We start from the raw sequence: 21,715 nt of genomic DNA, 5'->3' as shown, positions 1-21,715 counted from the left end.
TACATGTGTACTGAAACTCTGCTCAAAAAGAGGAGTCAAGAGATGAAAATGATGAATCTAACGAGAGATAGCAATAATTATTCCGTCATCCATACAACGCAGGAAACTTTTAAAATGCCTCAAAGTTGGCCACGGTTGATATCAATTGGGCCTGTGTGTGGACGGACCCTGGTAAACAGTTCCACTTGTTCGGATCCCATCAGCAGGCAGTCCAAGAGGACGTCGTGTTCAGCGTATTGATAGTCATGCATGCATGTTCTATTGACTAAAACCGTACAGATTATCTATTATCTCGGAGAGTGCAAAAAGCGGTTATAATTTTGCGTAAAGACATTATTTTCGCAACATTATTTATTTATTTATTTATTTAGAAAACCGTATTATGACATTATAGCGATTGGCCAATGCGCCATAATACATAATAAATACAAATTACAAAAATGACTCAATTACAAATAACAACCAATATAACAAAATGTATGTGCTTATGTAGATATTAAAGTAAAATGATAAATACAATTATAAATTTAACCTATTTAACACGTCTGCAAACATGATATAGTTAATAAAAAATAAATCAACCTTTATGGTGCCATCTAATAAGTTAATCGCACGATACACAGCATCATGAAACATCACATCCGTCCTGCGACGGGGTATCACGAAGACCGTAGAGTTACGAGTGATATTGGTGGGAACATGAAAATTAATATTGCTAGTATATACGGATTGTAAATGAACCCACGAAGAAGTAAAAAGAAATGCTTTAAAAGTTGTTAAAAATATATAAAAATGCTTTGAAAGTGGCTATCTAATTAAAACATTTTAGTCACCTACAGTAATATATTAGCTTCTTTCTGATATACGTCCCAATATTCATAAAATAAAGTAATTTGAAAATTAAAAGTTAAATGATAAATACAATTATAAAAATAACTTTTTATATACAACGTTTTTAAATTTTCTGTTAAATCATATAAACTTAACTTGACTAGCATAAACGATCAAAAAAAATTGTATTTGATAGAAATAATACTGAAATGTCATTATGACATTTCATATTGATTTCCATACGTATATATTAATAATTTAGTTGCTAGAACCCCAGACCCCTAGCAACCAATAATAGTGGATTGAATTACGGATTTCTTCTGAAATAACTTAAACTAAAACTAACGTTGTATACAAAACAGAATTAACTGAAAATGAATTCAATTCTACTTAAAGATGGCTAAAGGTATTAAAAGAATGCATTGGCATCGTGTTCTGATATATTCTAAAAGCTTCAAAATATGTCTATCTAGTTGGAAAAATAGTTAAAAATCGATTGCAAGATTTGTACTGGATAAACAACCACCGGACAAATAAGAATACGACCTAATAAAAACGTTGTAAAAATGCTTTGAAAGTGGTACTCTAATTAAAACATGTTAGTCACCTACAGTAATATTAGTATATATATATATTATATATAATAGTTTCTTTCTGATATACGCCTCAATTTCACAAAATAAAGTAATATGAAAATTAAAAGTTTTCAAAAATGATAAATATTATGAAGTTTTTATTCGACCAAGCGCAAATTTAAATATAAAATACCGCCAAAACGAGAAAAACAAACCCGCGCAGACAGCAAGGGTTAAATTGTTTCTCACGTCATAAATTCAAACAATGTGTAGCCCAGCTAGTTGCTATTAAAATTGGCAATATGTTTTCAGCGCTCCCGCCAAAATGTGTCGGCTTTAAGGGCAGGAATTTCAGTGCTGCCAACCTGCGGAAAACTGACGACCCATAAAATCGTAAATGGTAGATATTATATTTAACGGGAAATTAACTTGCCAAGCAATTAAATATAAGAGAACTTCTAACTATTTAATATAGTGTTTGTTGTCAGGACGATAATATGAGCCCCCAAGAAGTGAAGTAGGCCAAGTGACAAAATGGTGAAACTTTCCTATTGAAGGTTTTAGTTTAATGAACTTTTTACATAATTTTTTGTATGTAGCTGTATTCATTTTTTTATATTAAATGGAAGTTTATTACATAATATATATACATAATGCGAGGCATGGAGAGGTGAATGTTGAGCATCACGCGAAAGGACCTTAAGAGAAACGAATGGGTTAGGAAGCAGACAGGAGTACGCGATGTAATAGACGTTGCCAAACAGCTGAAATGGAGATGGGCGGGGCACATTGCTCGCCGAAAGGACGGACGCTGGACAAATGCCGTCATCCAGTGGTACCCAAGGGGCACGAAATGGCTACAGAGTCGCCCTAAAAGCCGCTGGATTGACGAACTGGTAAAGTTCGGCGGAAATACGTGGCAGCGAACGACACAGGACCGAGAAAGTTGGAAGAAGCTTGGGGACGCCTTCATCCAGCAGTGGATTGAGCCCGGCTGATGATGATGATGATATAAAAACAAATAGAAAAAAGTATTTATGGATAATATTGATTGTAATAAGATAATAAAAGGGGTGAATTTACTTCACCTTTACTTATTAATGTCACTTGGCTCACTTTAGCCTATATTAGTCGTGCTCACCTCTACATAATAATAGTACTTGGCTCACTTTTAGATAAGTTAGTCATGTTATATTTCATTGTGACATGTCTACATCTTCTTCAACGCAACTTTTTAATAAATACCGTTAATTAATAAACTAATAATAATAATTATTATTCGACCCATCCTTGTTGATAATGAGTGTCATAAGTCAGTGCATAAACAATAACCGTTATAAGAAATAAACTAATGAGAAATCTTCCCGATTGTAGTGGATGATGAAATAATCTATACGAGGAGAGGGTCAGGACCAAGCTACTGTTTCCGCCCACGAAATATGTCACTCCGTAATTAGTATCGAAGCAGATCGGATGTCTCCCGGATAATTGTAAATAACAGTTCTACGCCAGGCCTGAACAAAAACGATGCATAAGTGCGAGTGAGAAAGTATTCGGCACCTTTATAATCCCTGCGACACGCGCTAGAGTAAGATAAAAGGTCTACAGATGTGTTAGTCAGTTTCCTAAGGTGTCGCCGGAAAATCTTGGCTTGTTGCTTAATTCAGCGTCTATAACCTGTGAGCTCGTGTTGCTAAAATTGCTATTTTTTGTGTTAAACATAAAGTCAGTGGTAAAGATTTTTAGTTAATTAAGTCGAAAAGATGGTTCTGTGTGTTCTCTTAAAATATGGTAGCCGTACTGATAAGCAAGAATATGGTAATACGTTTCATAGGTAAGTTGATACATGTTCGTGATAATTTATTTGTATATTATTATATATTTTAATATCAAGTGACCGTGTTTCTTTAAAATAACTTAAATTATGGATATTTTTACCTAATGGTTGCATTTTGACCGCTTAAAAATTCTATATAACGTAAAAAAATAGGAAAATATACTTTAATTCTGAGCGTCTAGTGCGAGCACTAGCGAAATGGTCTATGGTCTCGAACATTTGTAGACGAATGCGTTCGCTCGCCCATAAACCAAACGCACGGCACGCAGCTTCATTTAGCAATGCAATGGGTGGCGTCTAGATGTATCTTTAATCTAAGGTTCTACGCCATTTTGACGAATCCCTTTCGGACAAGGGATAAGTTTAGCAAATCAGAATTTTCAGCTAAGCTGAGAGTATGCAGAATTCAACCCACATTAAAGTTAAGTAACAATTAGACTATTAGACTCAGAGTGACACCGTGCCAATTAAACATATTATTTCATCGTTGCATTAATTTTCATTTTTGTACCATTTGTAAAGTTTAAATGTTGTAGTTGTGTTGTATTATTAAACAACCACATTTTTAACAAACCTATGCTGTATTTTATTTCATTGTTTATTTCTATTTGTAAAATAGGTATACACTTTCTAAAGCCGCCCAAATATAATATTTTTCTATAACAATCGAGGTTACAATGGGCATTTATTAAAGTCAATTACAGAATGAGGCATTCTTTGCAGAAGATTCAAGTTCACTGAAAGCCGAGTCTATACGATTTGAGATTAAAAAGTACTATTTATTTCATGTTCTATCGATAAACTAGTTGGCATTTCGTTTTAACTAAATTACAATTCATTGCAATTTTAACATACACTTTATATATTCAAAAATCCTCAAATAACAACCATTACGTGGAAACTTGCATGAATGCATAGAAGTGAACAAAACTAACGAGCATGTTACCATAGCAACATGCGTGTTAGCCGTGTTCAGTTCTATAGGATAACAACACGTTAACCAGTGTGTGAGAATGGTGAAGCGAGCTAATGACTTGGCTCACTTCACCATTTGACAATATAATACGATGTTATGGATCTGTAACTCCCCTCTGTATAATATCTCCCCAATGACAATAAATTGTCTTTTGTTTAATTCATCGACACCCTAAGTTACTAATAATGTACTATTGTTAAGAATATTCGATCGGTGTGATTTCGACTATTACGATGTACCTACTCAATATTATATTATTGATCAACCCCAATTTATCCACCCTATCTAGCTGTGTTACTACACACATATAAACCCTTGTACATGAACTAAGCATCACTAATATTACTTACTTACTATTTCATATTAATACTATTGTAAATGATCCTTGGATTCATTCAACTCGGACCGTTCAACTTGTTCAAACATAATTCAGATCTGCTCACCAAGTTGTTTCCCTTTCATTTATACACCATGTAATTGTAAATTGAGTATTGACGAATAAACATCTCTGAAGATTAACATCCATCGAGTCTTATTACTGACATGAACCTTCCACTGGATCACGAGAAGGATCGGAGCCCGTTGGTAAGGATTTCCGTTGCCGAAAACATAACAACGATAGCTTAATGAATATTTTTATTTTAACACTAAAACACTGTTTCAGTATATATTTACTTAGCTCACTTCACTTTTATGATAGTTTATGACATGCAGAATACCATAACGCACCTAACTCATTTTTTTTAAAAATGTCGGTTGGCTCACTCGACTTCTCCTTGGCTCATATTATAGTTTCGTATTTTATAACTATTCAGTTACGACAAGTAAAATTATAGTTTTGTGTTTCAACTTGAGGCGATGTCTTTACCTACCGGAGGCGCCTAGCGGAAAAATACGAAGCTTGCAATTTGAGACATTTTTTTGATAATTTACAATTTTAACTGTGTTAATTGACAAATATGTATCTGAAAACATAAAAAAGAAAAATATTTTTTATTTTAAGTCAAAGATAAACTAAATAAATTTATAAAAAAAATTGATATAAATAAAAAGGATTTCAAGTTATACAACAATATGACAATAATAATTAGATTGTCAACTTATTCCTCTAATTAGAAAAATAATTACAAGATAAAAAGAACTTTTTATATACCACATTTTTAAATTTTCTGTTGAATCATATACACTTGACAATTCTATGTATTAGTAATTTAGGACAAATAAGGCAATTGTCAACAAATCATTTTTTTGCTATTTTGCAACAAACAAACAAATATAGAATACTGGAATGTCATTTTGATTTCCATAGTAACGCACGTATATATTATAAATTTAGTTGCTAGGACCACCCACTTAGCAACCAATAATAGTGAATTGGATTACGGATTTCTTCCGAAATAACTTTTCATATAAAACAGAATTAACTGAAAATGAATTCAATTCTACTTAAAGAAGGCTAAAAGTATTAAAAGAATGCATTGGAATCGTGTTCTGATATATTCCAGTGCTCGAAATGGAAAATTTCACGAACAGGAACGCTCGACAATTTTCCAAAAATGTGTGATATTAGATATAATAATATCTGTAACATAAAAATATCTTTTAGTTTTACATGATGTACTTTTTTAATCATCATCTTCGCCCAATACGCTATCGGCTATAACAATTAGTGGTAACATACAAATATAGAGTCATTTTAGTTTACGAAATCGTTTTCTAAAAAATACATTAATAATAATTATACAGAAATATAAATAACTAAACGTCTATGAATCTAATTGGAGTGGGAAACATTATTAAAATACATGAAATAATAGACAAACTAATAACAAATTCCCATTGGTTTCGTTAGCAGTTTGAATAAAAATATGCAACTAAGAGTGGATAGAAATATGAGTGAAGATACTTCGGTTTAAACAAAATACATGCCGCTTTAGCTCTGATTTTTCGTAAATTCGAAATATTTTGATTATGGTAAACTATTTTTTAATCAAATTAAAATCCATCGAATACGAAAAAGCAAGGGCATGGTTTTTAATAAATTAATTAAAAAAATATGTAATACGCAAGATTTACAAATGTAGCATTCTTTATTAAATATGAATCATTTTAAACAACCTCAGAAGTGTAGGTACATATTATAAAAAAAAAATATTTACATCATGTGGACAATATGTAGGATACTTTATTCTAATAGGTTTCCAATGTTATAGAAATTGTTATATGCAGGGAAATTTTTCATATATTTATCCGATTGGATTCTGATTGATTTATTTAAATATTTTTATTTCGTATTGTACCTTAAACAATACAAAAAATTTTAACATGCATACGATGTTCACGAATATGTATCTATATTTATTATGGAATTATTTGATTTAAGTTATTAAATTAAGTATCAAAAACACAGTTCATTCAACCCGAAAAATATCCATATAAAATTAAAACAATAAAAATATATGAGGAAATGATTTTTTTTTTGTCACTCAATGTAAAATATTATAATAGATTAGGATAAATAATTATTATCTGGCGATTCCGTAACGTTGAGTAGGTAGCTAAAACAGCAAATACGTATTTTCTGGCCACAGGGAAAAGCATGACTGTATTTACTATTTAATATGAAATATTTGACCCCCTTAGAAATTATTAAACAACAATTTAAGCTATTAAGTACCTACAAGGAGTTTTTAAACGATGTCAGAGCACAAGTTTTTCGGAAATTTAAAAATTTAGCAAAGCAGCTGCAATAGTTAGGTTTTTTCATGTATGCAATAATAATTATTTAGAACCCAACCCATCAACCTTGGTCGATCCAGTGCTGGATGAAAGCCTCCCTTATTTAATTCCATCTCTCTGGGTACCTACTTAGTTTTTCATTGCAAAGTATTTCCGCCGAACTTCATCAATTCATCAATAATGTAAGAAATATAAAAAAATAAATAAGTGTAGAGCAGCAAAGCATGGGGGTTAGGTAATGGGAAACCAAAAAAACACAACTTAAAATGATTAAATTTGGAAAAATAAGGAGTCTAATTTTGTCGCTTCCTCTGATGAAAACGCTTATCATTGGCTGCATACAACTTAATATTGATAAACGACCAATGAACGACCCCAATTGCATTATGAAATACAAAAACTATGAACGCGTCAAACCAGGGCTCGAAATGGACCGGAACGCACCGGAGCGCCGTTCCGGTTCATAAAATCCATACAATTATCGCTCCGTCTCGTGGAAATATTAATTTGACCGTCTAAACTAGATATTTCATATAATTAAAAAAATAACACACTTATTTATATAAATCACATTTACAATTAATGTAGTAGATATTTTCGTAAAATTATCGAGCGCTCCGGTTCGTAAAATTTTCCATTTCGAGCGCTGCGTCAAACCCATGTAAATTTCGCTAACATAATAATATGATAAATGGACAATTCGGTCAATTATGGTTGTCTCGATACAAAATTTAAAGTTTCATTACAAAAAACAATTACCTACCACTGCCGTATCGATCATAAACGTGCTCAAGAATTTTAACCCTCGGTAGGACAGATATAGTATACCTATCTCGGCAGATACTTAGGTAGGGCACGTAGTTTTATTCACACTATTTTTACTATGTTATTTTTGTGCAATATTTAACAAATTAAGTAAGTCATTTATACAGTAAAGATAATATATGTATTTAATGTGTTTCATTTAAAAATTTAAAAGTTCCAGTGTGCATTATAACTATTACGTTATTAACTCACTATATTTAGGCATGTACCTTAACCTTAACTGTATTAAAATAGTATGTATGAACTTGCAAAAAATAAGTGTCTCGTTTTATAAATTAATACTACAGTAAATCTATATTCCAATGAAAAATAGCTTTCAACATTTCCTTACAATCATAAAAACCTTTTTTTCAAAATACATTATTGTCCTATACCGTGCGACAATGCAATAAATCTTACAATAGCCCCAGTGCATTTTTTTGTATACAATTTTATTGTTTTATCACCATTGACGCAAAAGGGTCTGTCTATTTGTGCATTCAAGGCCAAATTCGTTGAAAACAGCATTGTTTTGAAAAAGGTTAGTTCTCAAATACATTGTCTTACACTTACTCTATCACTATTTCAAAAAAACTTAAGTACATTATGTACGGGTCATAGAAAATTCAGTGGTTCTAAACCAGTAAAATTATTTTTTAATAAAAAAAAATTATGTTTTTGTACCTTTGTACCTATCAATTCATTTTCGTAAATTTTAAATCTAACCCGGAACGTCATAATATTAAGTATGACGCTTGAGGATTTTACTAGATGACTCACTGTCCGTCGGATATTTTACGAACCGGTACGCCATTTTCGAGGTTTTAACGAACAGGAACGGCATCCTTGGAAATCCCACGAACAGGAACGGCGCTACGAGGCGTTCCGCTCCATTTCGAGCGCTGATATATTCTAAAAGTTTCAAATGTCTAGCAAGTCGGGAAGTTAGTTGAAAATCGATTGCAAGATTTTTACTGGATAAACAACAACAGGACAAACAAGAATACGAGCTAAGAAAAACGTGATAATAATGTCAGTTATCAGTGATCAAACTATGATAAGATCTTTGGTCATGATTTGACCAAACTAACCGCTGTTTGTTCACATAATATCATCATATCATTACCATAGCGTTTTGAGCATTTCAAATTAAATACAATCTGGTTATTATAATACTATCTTCTTCTTGGTCGGGCACTCATGGCTGAGGATCGTGACCACATTTGAATTTCGCCATCCTTTGAGCGACCAAGACTTTCAATCATTCTCGATCTTCCTCTTCTCTCAGGGCAGAATGGATGGTGCTCCCAGCCAGCTCTTTCACTTGGTCCCCCCAGCACGCAGACGCTTTTTCTCTGCTTCGCCTTCCCCGGAGGCCACCCAAAACTACCAGTCTCTCTAGGTTGTCTGTCCGCGCCTGATAATATGTCTAAAAAACTGCAGAATTCTTCTCAGACATATTGTCGAGAGCCGTTCCTCTATCTTCAGTCTCTGGATGATTGACTAGTTCGTCCTGTGCTCCGTCCAAGAAATACGAAACATTGCCAACACCACATCTCAAAGGCATCAATTGCCTTCTGTTCCTTTGCCTTCAGGGTCCACGACTCGACTCCGTATAGAAATATCGAGAACACTAATGTTTGTCGAAATTCCCCGATCCTTCCATATATAATACTATAGCGACCCAATTTTTACTATTAACATAAAATGATCAAAAAAGCAGCTGACATGCCCTTTGATTACAGATAGATGTCAAACTTCAAATTGTAATTAATCCATAACGTGAATTTGAGACTTATCAACTTTCGGCAGTAACCTCACGATATATATAATATGTAGGTGCATAGTAGTGTGGCCCAATATAGGTATCAATTTCATAATTTGGTTACAGCGGCTAAAGTACTCCCCGAATAGCCGAATAATATTTGCTGCGAGCACACTATACCAGACGTTGTAAAAAGATAAAACACGTTTGAAAAATTCTTCAAAATATTTCACGTTATATCTGATATCTAGTGTAGTGGTTGTCAATTTGTGTGTCGGAGACGTTAAAAGATGAAAAAAAAGTTAAGTATGTGTTGGTGTCACCACTGTAGTGTATGTATGATGTGTGTGGGTTATCACTTTGGAAGTCGTCGATGTGTCGTAGGTTATGGTGTTGAGGATGATGATGAAGAAGTCGAAGATGTGTGCAGGAGCGAATTTTATTAGGCGGAACGGTTGGTACAATAGTATGTTACAGCAGTTATGTTACAATACTAAACTTATGATAGGTACGGATCCGAGGTCCGCATCTCGGTACAATCAGATGTTGGGTGAAGCTATATAGAGACTGTTACTGTTAACAGACTGGAAACGTATGTTCGAGTGACATTTTGATAAATCATTATTCGTAATTTATACAGTCAAAAGTAATACCTAAACATTATATTCCAGTACATAATTATATTGAACGAGTCAACGGTTTAAATACGAGTAGCCATGAATTTTATTTATTATTACAGTCATAATATAATATGATACTATGGGAATGGATATTACACTAATTTTCCATTGTGATACCGTATTTAATATCGCCAATCAATCTGGTGACACAGGTAAATAGTTGTTTACCGGTATATGAGTCGCTGGGAATTTATTATTGCGGCCGAATAATTTGATACATTAAAAATACTAACTAAGACACTAAGCCCTCGAATTGTACTTCTGATTACGAATAACTTTTTTATAATTTTTTAAGAAATATTGACAATAAATTAAAATTTGAAGAATTTGTTGTTTCGTAAATGTGTTATCTCAGTAGGTACGTCTTCCTTGCGTCTCGTCTCACACTATGTAACCAATATTTTCGACGTTGAACATCGTGACATATTTAAATACTTTTAACTCCGCGTTGCAAGGAAAAAAAATATATGCCCATGATATGGTAAAAAGTTTGATTGGATTTCAATTAAAACTCAAGTTAATCCTTCGACAAATATCGAATAACAACGTGGACCACTTTCCAACTTTGAAGTTGCTGAATATACCAGAATATAAATTTGAATAATATGGTAAAATTATTAAAGCTCTGAATGACGATTTTTCACAAAGATTTGGTGACTTCCAAAAAATTGAGACAAGTTTAGCAATAGTACGCAATCCATTTTCAATAGATATTGATAGTGTACCGCATGGCCCCCACAAGGGGGGAGCTGACAGGGCTCTAGCCTAGGGGCCCGGGCTCAGGGGGGGCCCAGCGTGACGGGTCGACCAGATAAATGAGATAAACACACATCTTAATTTTGCTCTAATAGCAAAAAAAAGTCGCCTGCGGCGCTAGCTTACTTCGAACTTATTACCATTTTAAAACATATAGTTGTTGGGACGTGTTGAGAAATACTGTGTTAAAAGATCGCTAAATTACACTGAATTTTATTTGACCTCGAACACCATTTGAAAAACAATACTGGAGAGCGTCAGACTGCCTTTAACCATAGCGATAGGTAGGGGGCCCGCCTAAGACCCTGGCTTCGAGGCCCGCGTCAAGATGTGGAGGGCATGGTGTACCGACAGAGCTACAACTTAAGATTATTGATCTGCAGTGTGACACTGATTTAAGAGAATTGCATCGTCGTGAAGAAATCTCCAAATTTTACAAGGCCCTTAATTCAGACAAATTTGACCAACTTAAAGATTATGCAAGAAAAATGTTCGTTATTTTTGGATCAACCTATATATGTGAACAACCATTTTCGATCATGAACCTCAATAAAAATTCTTTACGATCAAATATCTCCGATGCCCATTTACAAGCCGTTTTGAGAATATCAACTACAAAATTAACACCTGAATTTAAAAAATGTTAAAAAAAGAACAGTTTCGTTCTTCTAATTAATTTTTTTGTAATGTTTATTTTTCGTGATAATAAATAGTGTATATCTAAAAATGGTATTTTACTTGCGGCCCGCCACTCATTTTGAATTCTTGAATTTGGCCCTCCATCCAAAAAGTTTGCCCCCCCCTGCTTTAAACCAACGTTTTTGGTTAAATAATATATCAAATATCAAAGGAAAATCAAACAAGAGAATAACAATGGGTGATTAAGTGGAAGGGTGCACTTCAGGTTAAAATATAAGTGAAACTGAAAAAGAAATCATTCTGCAACTATATTTTTAGTTTGGAATTAATTTTCAATTATATGGTGCGAAAAAAGAAGCATGCACAATTTAAAACATACAACCGAAGAGATTTTTTACACTGACATATTAATTATTAAGCTGATTCCTCAGAAACTGCTGGTGGAATTTCAGTGGTAGGTATTAACAGGTATAAAATTACTGAAAAACTCAAGATAACGCTCAGGAATGATTCCATTGTTGCACATATGCAGTAAATCATCTGTCTTAGCTTTTGGAATTGGCAATATTTGTGAATAAAGAACCTTTACCGAAAATGAAGTTTCTCGTTGCGTGTGCTATGTGTTACTTTTCACGACCATGGTCGAGTAGACAGTGCTGGACAAGTCGCACTTGTAATTAATCTTAAACGGATCATTGTGATTTATATTAATTTGTATTAGTCCATATATGATAATTTAATAGAGCTCTGAAATCAAACATGCTATGTGATTGATCTCTACCACATCCTCAGGTTTTCCTTCTTGTTTTGTCCATCCAACTAAACAGTACCATTCTGGAGGTGCAAAAATTTGTTTGTCGAACATCTTTCAATCAGGGCTTGAACGCAGTCCTCTTCATTTTGCGTACGTCCCCTTTCCAAAAATGTGTGCTTTACATTAACATTGTATTTATGGACCAAATACAGTCATGTTAGAGTCATAAACAATGCGATTTCTGTTCTGGCCTATATTGTTAGAGCAAAACCTGAATTCTTTTGCTTATAGACCACAATAAGTAAGCAACTCGAGTCCTCATTTGCACCTCGTTTGCCTTCAGCTTCCTGCTATATGTATCATGTAGCTACCTTTTGTGTAAATTGAAAAACTGTGAAATTTCAAACTGATAATTTACGTTTATAATAAAATGTACTTACTCAAATTTCCGTGAAAGGCATTCAAAATTTTTTGGAAGTCAAAATTCGCAGATACAATTTTGCCGTGTAATGATTGAACATCATGTTTATCAAATAATCTTAACTGACGACCAAGGTTCTTGCCATAAACTGGGAGTTGCTCCGTGGATGCTACTCGGACTTGTAAGTTTTTGAAAATGTGACATTGGACACACTGGTCCTTTTTAGGGACATAGTGACACAACACAATTTAAAATAAAATTGATACTGCCTTTCTGTTTGAGCTTTATGTGTGTATATTATGGGTTCATACCATTCATTATATAGTTTAAATAAATGGGTAAAATCCAGGTCGCCATATAAGTAAAGTTTGCTTGATCGCTGTCGAACATAATCTGATTCGACCGGTTGGATGGACTTAACATGGTCGGAAACACTAGTATTCATATCATCAGTTAACACAACATTGCAATTTTTGTGTCGACTTCGTTGATCAGGTGTTAAAACGGCAGTTTCATTATCCACCTTGTCCAAAGCTGTGAATACGAATTGGTCACAAATAGAGAATGTAGCTAGAAACTTTTTTTACAGACCTTAACCAGCTCCATGTTATTTTCATTTTGATATTTCGTCAGATGATATTTAATGGTAAAATTTCGCCAGGACTGAGTTTCAGTAAAAACTCTGCGTTGCTTTTCATTTATCGCTAATTTAGCAACATATTACCACTTTTATTTCGATCACCCGAAACCTTAGCCATTATAATTGAGGTTTTTAAAAAAAAATGATTATAAAGCATTATAAATCTCATAGTTTATGATAACAGTACCTCTTGAGGTGATTTTTCACAAAACTAGCTCTATATTTTATAATATATCCAATTACTTTTACTATTAATCTTTTCGAGAGAATGTAGTCTGTTTGTATCAGCAACGCTGTCACTAGTCTCATCATCGTCACAAATAATGTCTAAAAGTTCCATTATCATATTTTAATCAGCACCTGAAGGCAGTGATGACTCTGTAAAAAGCAAAACAACTAAATAAACATGAATTTATAAAAGTTATCACGCGTATAATATTGCAACTAAAATTGTATGTCACCGTATAATATGATAAGTACTACATACAATATATTTTACTAAAATAAGCACGACGTAAATTATTATAAGTGATAGATACAATATTTTTTTTCAGTTTTTTCCGACGTAAAATATGGTAAATATTACATACAATAATAGTTACACGCAAAGAAACGACGTAAACAATGGTAAGTATAACTTACGATACTTTTTGTTGTCGTACGAGAAAAAGATTAAAAAGATTAACTTACGAGTACCTTGAATCCTAAAGTCACAGTTTCCCTGGGTAGAATTTATTTCGTCCATTGTTGTTTTACTATTATTATCCGTTTCTATAATATTATACGCTGTACTATTAATTGTCCCATCTGGCCTAATCACACATTTTTGTGCACGCATACATTTTCTATCAATTTTTGTATTCTTGACACTAAAGTCCTGTAGGGGCGAATATATTGCGCAATATTTGTTGACATTGTCTAGATCTCTTCATTATGGTATTTAATATTTACCAAACCATACAAAAATACAATATAACCGAAAGTTCACAGTGGTAGCGGTGTGTCACCTCCCGTCCGAAGTAAAGTATCGTAATTAGCAGTAACAATACACCCGCGCGGCAAGATCTCCGCGCGTTTCCCGCGTATAGTATTGCCAAATACGTTACCATACTTCACGTCGGAAAAATTTCAAGAAATTTGAGATACAATAATATGCAATGCTTGAAAATCGTACTTATAATACGAATTTTGAAATTCTGTAAATGGCATCATATGTAATACATACTATGGATACGAAAAATGAAAAAAAAGTGAAAAACGTCATTTTGTTAGTTACAATATTATACGTAGGAGGTGTCGATATATACCTAATACTCCTAACGTTGCAGACATACAGCATACTATGAGAAATAGAGCTCCCCGATTGGTTAGGAAGGCGTTGGTGACAAAACTCTATTCTTTGAAATATACGACATATTACACCAACAATGAACTTTGTCAACAATTTTCACATGGTTTAAATTGACTTTTAATACTCAACTATTTTTCGGTATATAGATTAATTCATTTAGAATCACTTGGCATATTTAACTTAAAAACGACAAAATTGCAATATGTGAGTTATGATTCTAAGCGACTCAACTATTCTAACTCACATTTGAAATTTTTGAGGAGAGAGTTTTTTGAAACAACTTAGTGAAATTATTTAATATTTTTATGGATACATATTTTAGTAGGATTATTGATGAAAAAAATGGTGCATACACTTGTCCATATAAATAATAAATAACTGAAGTAGGCTGTTTCAAAAAACTCTTCTGCAAAATATATCAAATGTGAGTTAGAATAGTTCTGCATTCACCTGACCCGAGGTTTTGATACGATTTAAAATGTTTTTTGTTTAAATTTCGTCCATCAAACTTAATTTTTTCATAATATCGAACTTACGAGGTCTCAATAGTAAGGAATGTAGGAGGATGTATGTTTACTAGATGCGCACTATATTTTTAGAGTAAAAAACAGTCACAAATTGAGAACAACTGAGCAAAATGGGCCTACGGCGAAAAGTCTACAGCTGAAATAGGCTGTAAATTGTGGAAACAGTCCATTAAATCATCTCGAGTTGTAAAAATAAAATTGCTGGAGCGGAGTTTGGTCCGTCAACAAAATTTATTTACTCACTTGCAGATACGATAAAAAATAATATAGCCATAATATGATACGATTATTGCCTCAGATGAGTAACCTAAGAAAGCACTCAATATTGTAACTGAGTTACGATAAAATTTATTTTATTGTTTACTTACGTAAGTAAAGTTAATTTGACCTTTAACACCCGAGCGTCAGAATGCAAGTTTTATTATATCTTAGAAATATTTTGGAAATTCACTTGAAAACCAATGAATATGGATTTTCTATATTTAAATTTGACCCATATCACATCAATGCAGACACGGATAGAGAAATGGTACGGGCGGGGGTTCATTTAAAAAATTCATATAAGTATAATATTTTTATTTTTTTATTGATTTTTTAAACCGGTCGGAAAATGCGGAGTAAACAAAATCTTGCAGATGTCACTGACTTCTGCGTTTATACTCTATAAATTTAAGTCTAGGAATGCACTCTGATCCGTGTCCGGAAACTTATGCATATAGCCGTATTTTAAAGACCGTCCTACCTCTTTGGGTCGTATAGTACTGACATAAAATTCATGTCTAAATAAAACACGGTTCTTGTCGGTTTACACTTTACATGAAGCCAGCAGCAAACAAATTTTTAAAATACCCGATATACTGGATTACTTGTTAGGTTAGGTTCTGATAATTACCTTAGGAATCGAGGGCATCCGTTGTGTGTTCTCCCAAGGTGCAGAAATAACCTGCCATTAGTAATGCCAATTGGGAGGGCAATAACCATGTTCAATAAAATCGCTTCGGATATTGATATATTCCACTTACGTGAGGGTGAATTTAGGTGAACGTTGTTTGATAGGTTTTTAAGATAGGGTCCATCAAAGTTCACTCTGTGTGCTTCCATCTACTTTCGTTTTTGTTATTTTATTTTATTTTATTTCTTTCCTAATTTTATTTCTTATTTTATTACTTATTGTATTATTAACTCACATTTCTCTGTATTTTTATTTTAAAAATTGTTAACACTTATTTTATGTCATGTCGTGAACGCTTTAAATTTATAATTTGTTATGTTCATTATATGTAAAATAAATAAATTTGAATTTGAATTAATTTTCATATTGAATCTAATAAAATTGGAGATCGTATAATATAGGTTCAGATAGAAAGCTCACGGTGAACTTTGCCACTATGAAATATTTTACGTACACTTTACATGAAACCCACTGATCTGCAGCTATGACTGCGTGTGCTCACCTATGACTTATTGCGACCTGCCACATTCACTAGTGGCGAGGGGTGGAGGTAAGGCTTTTAAGATTCGATATACATATTGCACACTAAACTTTGTCAGTTATTCGTATTTGTTTTCATTGAACTAAAATGCAATTTGCGGATGGTGCTGGTTAGTTTTTAAAATTCAATTTCACCCTGTCTTAACCGAAGCATCGTAGTAGGTATGCTATGGGCAACCCGACAAAAATAGTGCACTTGTTCAGTCATATTAATTTGTTTTCGTTGAATTAGAATACATATCACAGCTGATGATGTTGGCAATTTTACAACGTTTTTATTAGCTCGTATTCTTGTTTGTCCGGTTGTTGTTTGTCCAGTAAAAATTTTGCAATCGATTTTAACTAACTTCCCGACTGACCCGACATTTGAAACTTTTAGAATATATCAGAAACGATGCCATTGCATTTTTTTAATACTTTTAGCCATCTTTAAGCAAAATTGAATTCATTTTCAGTTAATTCCGTTTTGTATGGAAAGTTATTTAAAAAAAATCTGTAAAAAGTAAAAGGCTATTATTGGTTGCTAAGGGGGTGGTCTTAGAAAATAAATTATTAATATAAACGTGCGTTGCTATGGAAATCAAAACGAAATGTCAAAATGACATTTCAGTATTCTATATTTGTTCGTTTTTTATTTACTTCATATCAAGTACAAGTTTGTGCATATTGAGCATAATAATTCAACAGAAAATTTAAAAACGTTGTATGTAAAAAGTTCTTTTTATCTTGTAATAATTTTTAAATTCATTAAACCTGCCTAACCAAACCACAATCGATAAAACATATTCTTCTGTGTATAAAATATCGAAAATGATGTATGGTTTAATGGCATAATTTTAGATATTTTATGGGTAAACGAATATTTTTTTTACTATTATATACTATGGCTTGGATTAGGCATGGTATATTGAATTTGAACAAACTAACATACACTATATACACATTGTAGTCTTAGTTCAATGAAATCAAATACGTATGACTGACAAAGTTTAGTGTGCATTATTTATCTTAACAGCCTACCTACACCCTTCGCACATTCGTTCATCTAAAAGTGATTATCGAAAGCGCAAGGCCAAACAGTTTTAATTATTAGGATCATTGTCGAGCGTGAACTGTAGAGCGGTGACGAAGGGTGGAAGTAGGCTGTCAAGGTCCGACATAAATAGTGCACGATAAGCTTTGACAGTCATACTTATTTGTTTTCATTGAACTAAGGATACAAATTGCAAATTATGGTTTTGATGAAGTTTGTTTACCTTTCATGGCTTGATTTCCGATTAATTGAATATTAAAACATTCATATTTTGAAAACACTTCTGATAAAATATATTATTATAACCAATAGAAAAAATCATTTTTGAAAAAAGTAAGACACCCCGCAGGAATCGAACCTGCATCTCTCGGGTATCGCGCCCACGCACATAGTCCTATGCTAAAGGAGTCATACTTAATTACAACAAATTTTAACTATTGGCCTTTCAATACTCACTGAAGCGCTTCCCAAAAATTGTGCTACTATATCGGCTTTTGTATTTTAAATCAATATAGGTATTACTTTAATAAATTACTAACCTACGTCACGGATCACTTCAAGATTTTTTGTTTGTAACTTACTTGAACTTGCCAATAATTTTTAATTAACTATTTTTTATGCAAGGAATAATTCGCAAACAAGATTTAAGAATGTAACATTCTTCAATAATTAGAATGTTATATTCTTAAATCTTGTGAATTATTCGTTGAATAAAAAAATAGTTAATTGAATATTAAAAATTAACAAACACTATCTGCAATTTGTAGTCTTAGTTTGATGAAAATGAATACCTACGTATGGCTGGTAAAGTGTAGTGTGTTCAATGTTTACGTTGGATTTTAACCCATTGGATCCTATCGGCGCCAATTTGGCGCCGTTGTTACAGGATGCAGGACATGATGAAAATCAAACAATTTTAATCATATTTTGATTTTTTAAAAGTTGAAATTACTTAATAATAGATGTAGCTATCATTTTATGATGTATATATTTAGGAAGCTGGGTTCAGAAGAGGCTATAGCACGATGAACCACATCCAAGTCGTCAAAGAAGTTATATAAAGGTATCAAGAATACAGACTGCCTCTATACCTTGGTTTCATTGATTATGAGAGGGCATTTGATTCAATAAAAAAATCTTTTATTGTAGACACCCTTAGCAACCAAGGAATTTCCAGACGCTACATAAACATATTGAACAGTATATACAGTGATGCCATAGCATGCGTGAAACTAAACAAACGGTCGTGTAAATTCCCCATTAACAAAGGTGTCCGGCAAGGTGATACCATTTCATCTAAACTATTCAACGCTAATCTTGAGGACTTCTTTAGGAAACTTGATTGGGAGGAAAAAGGTATTCCAATTAATGGGGAGCACCTCAGTCACCTGCGCTTTGCAGATGATATTGTCATACTTTTACAAGACCCGAAAAACCTCCAAGGTAGAATGCAAGAACTCGCGGATGTCAGTCAAACGGTCGGCCTAAAGATAATCGTTTCAAAGACAAAAGTGAAGAACTGTTTTTCGGATCCTGCGATTATCTGTATTAATGGCACCCAACTCGAGCAAGTCAGCAGCTACGTCTATCTCGGACAGCAGGTGCCCATAGACGGAAGCATGCACGATGAAATTGCTCGAAGAACAAAGCTGGGATGGAGTGCTTTCAGACGTCTGAATAGTATCTTCAAGAGTGACCTACCATTGTGTCTTAAGCGTAGGGTGTTCGACCAATGTGCTACCCGTGCTCACGTATGGCTGCGAGACGTGGACCCTCAATACGAGAGATGTCCAAAGGCTAAGAGTCGCACAGCAAGGCATGGAGAGGTGTATGTTGGGCATCACGCGAAAGTACCGTATGAGAAACGAATGGGTTTGGAAGCAGACAGGAGTACGCGATGTAATAGACGTTGCCAAACAGATGAAATGGAGATAGACGGGGCACATCGCTCGCCGAAAGGACGGCCGCTGGGCAAACGCCGTCATCCAGTGGTACCCAAGGGGCGCGAAACGGCCACAGGGTCGCCCAAAAAGCCGCTGGATTGACGAACTGGTAAAGTTCGGCGGAAATACGTGGCAGCGAGCGACACAGGACGGAGAGAGTTAGAAGAAGCTTGGGGAGACCTTCATCCAGCAGTGGATTGACCCCGGCTGATGATGATGATATTTATTAAGAAATATTTGATTTATAAAATCCATTTTTATTTAAATTTGTGAAAATAATTATCAGTTCGCTAGGTATGAGGTGTTTGAGATAGTAAAAAACATAAAATGGACCTCCATCTTCTAAATATCTTAAAGAGTATTATATTTAGCTCCAGTTATAGTATATCTTCCTTTTATTATTTACTTTTATCATGGGCTTTTTATCTATGTCATTTTGTATAAAAAAGGATAGAAAAACCCCAAAAAAACTATATTTGACATGATTTTTCCATTCCATTTATACACAAAGTTAACTTAAAATGTAAATCCTTCATAGAAAAACTCAATACCTATAAATATTTAAAAGATTTATTTGAATTCAATGAATAGTACATGAGTTGTATCAATTTTAGTAATCAGTGTGCCTTTTTAAGTGATCCTGAAAAATTAATTCTGTCTTCAATGGGTTAAGCCTATACACACTATTCGTCACTGTGTGTAGAGTGTGAAAGTCTGAAAAGCTTGAGCATTATTATAACGAAAATTCTTGTGGTAGATAAAATATTAAAAAAAAAATGCAATTCCATTTTGGCATCGAAAATAAAGATATACGCACAAAAATAGAACAGAAAATGCAGATTTCTTCACTCATAAAGGTTCTCCAGTGATGTGGACATAATACGCGAAAAACGTACGAGAGAAAAACGTAAAAAGAAAAGAAAGAAAAACTGACAGATCCCGATATTGTATGTACCCCCTACCCCCGAACTGTGCATTATACATATCAATAACTTCCCGATGGGTTTTTCAAAAGGCTTTTAGAAACCGCCGCGTGATACTGAAAATCCTGTGTATCGATCAGTGATTTTCAACCTTTTATTATCTGGCAGGGGACAAACGCCAATGAGGCGCAGTGACCAAATAAAGAAAATCAGTGGAAAACTTAAAGCGTCCACTGCAAAGATTGCAGAATATAACGTATGTTGGAAAAAGCTCTAAAATCTATAATTGTATCTAGACTAGATTTTTCTTTTCTTACATTGCCTATCTTATCTATGTAGGTATATACTTTTTATGTTTTTTTATTTCTCTATTTTTCTTTAACGATTTTCAATAACTCTCCAATTATATTCATAACAGTTGTACATCATATTATTTGATCTAATTTAATTTGATTTATTATGCTTTTTATGTCCGCCTGTTATTGGGAGCATCACATATAATTTTTTTCTATATTATATTCATATTTTTATCCTCTGTGATTGATTATGTTAATTGACCTAAATAAATTTTAAATAAATTAAAAACAGTGCTTCATAAACGACAATGTTTGTGTTTGCCTGAGGTAATTTTTTCGTAAATATGAAAGTGTTTAAAAATAACTTTTCTGATAAGGGCTAATTTGCAAATCTACTTTATTTTATATACATAATTATTATCATATGCTGCTAACGCATCCACAGTTGTACCCCCAGATTTATAGGTAAACATAGTAAAAAAATATATGGTATTTAATATTATGTACTTAGTTAAAAATTACGTTCACTTACATTGCAATATTGGTGATATTTACAGACTTTCTTCAAATGTCTTTAACCACAGAACAGATTAATAAATGTAATTCCGATATGCTATACCCCAATAGACTACATTTTGAAGCAGGGTTTTGAATGTGTGAGTGCCCTACAAAAATAAAACACACAATATTATAGACGTGTAATAGTGTGTGTTGCAACCTTCAAATACACCAA

This window comes from Rhyacophila brunnea, unplaced genomic scaffold, assembly GCF_057557595.1.
Source record: "Rhyacophila brunnea isolate RB1 unplaced genomic scaffold, BYU_Rbru_1.0 scaffold_19, whole genome shotgun sequence".
Taxonomy (NCBI): Eukaryota; Metazoa; Arthropoda; class Insecta; order Trichoptera; family Rhyacophilidae; genus Rhyacophila; species Rhyacophila brunnea.
Note: the sequence above shows the minus strand (reverse complement) of the source record.